Genomic DNA, 1,788 nt, shown 5'->3' on the forward strand with positions numbered 1-1,788 from the left:
TTACATTAATCTACACTCCATGCACAATAATGACAAAACAAAAAACTGATTTTTGACAGCTTTGCAAATTTATTACAAATGAAAAACTAAAATAAGTACATTGCATAAGTATTCACACCCTTAACTCAGAAAATGGTTAAAGCGCCTTTACAGACTCAAATCTTTTGGGTATGATGTGAAAAGCTTTACACATCTGCATTTGGCAATTTTCTGTCATTCTTCTCCTCAGATCCTCTCAAACTCTGTCAGGTTGGATGGAGATCATCAGTAGACAGACATTTTCAGGTTTCTACAGAGATGTTCAGTTGGGTTCAAGCACTAGCTGGACCACTCAAGGACATAGACAGAGTTGTCCATAAGCCACTCTTGCATTGTTTTAGTTGTGTGCTTAGGATCATTGTCATGTTGGAGAATGAACCTTCTGCCCTGTCCGAGGTTCTGAATGTTCTGGGCTAGGTTTTCATGATCATTATCTCTGTATTTTGTGTACAGTCCCTGAAGCTGAAAAACACCCCCACATCATGATGCCGTTTCCACTACACTTTACTGTTAAGACGGTATTGTACAGGTGTTGAGCAGTGCTTGTTTTTCTCCAGACATGATGCATGAATCTGAGATTCATCAGACCAGAATATCTTGTTTCTGACAGTTTGAAAGATTCGTTGAAGTATGTTTTTGCATATTTCAAGTTTCCACGTGTCTTCACTGAGCAAAGGCTTGAGTCTGGCCACTAAGCCATAAAGCCCAGATTGGTGGAGTGTTGCAGTGATGTTTGTCCTTCTGTAAGTTTCTCCCGTCTCCATATATGATCATGGAGCTCAACCAGAGTGATCATCAGCTTCTTGGTCACCGCTCTAACCAAGACCCTTCCTCATCGATGGCTCAGTTTGGACAGGAGGTCAGCTCAAGTAAGAGATCTGGTGGTTTCAAACCTCTTTTATTAAGGATTAATGGAGGCTACATGCTTCTGTGAACCTTCAATACAGCAGATTTTTTTCAGAAGTCTTCCCCAGATCTGTGCCTTGATACAATCCTGTCTCAAAGCTCTACTGGCAGTTCTTTTGACCTCATGTCTTGGTTTTTACTTTGATATGCATTTTCAGCTGTTGCACCCTTTATAGAGAGGTAGGTGCCACTCCAAATCATACTTATTCAATTGAATTTGGCACAGGTTAACTCCACTCGAAGTGTAGAAACATTAACAAGCAAAACTAATGCTTCTGAGCTAAATTTCAAGTGTCCCAGAAAAGGGTGTGAATACTTATGCAATGTACTTATTTTTGTTTTTTATTTTTAATAAATTTGCAAAGCTGTCAAAAATCATTTTTTTGTTTTGTCATTATTGTGCATGGAGTGTAGATTAATGTAAAAAAATAATCATTTAAAGTAGTTTAAGATAAGGCAGCAGCATAACAAAATGTGAATAAAATGAAGGGGGTTGAACACTTTTGCAAGCCACTGTAGGTGACTGATAGGATGTCTCTACTACTGCTTAACCAGGACGGCATGAGATCTGCATTAAAAATGATGTGCTACAGGTTTTCTTGTAAATTGCACTTCAGAAATTTACACAATTCAATGAGATACAGACCAGTTTTAGACATTTTAATCTTTAGAAATTTATTAACAAATGTTAACAATGCATTTGTAACTAAATTAAGTGCTACTGATATTATGATTTAAACTGTATGAAATGCTATGCCACATTTGACTTTCTTTAAGCTTTGTTGAATTTAATTTAATAACAGTCAATTACATTTCTGTTACAATCATTTGTATCATTTACAA

Source organism: Triplophysa rosa, linkage group LG11, assembly GCF_024868665.1.
Source record: "Triplophysa rosa linkage group LG11, Trosa_1v2, whole genome shotgun sequence".
NCBI classification, from domain to species: domain Eukaryota; kingdom Metazoa; phylum Chordata; class Actinopteri; order Cypriniformes; family Nemacheilidae; genus Triplophysa; species Triplophysa rosa.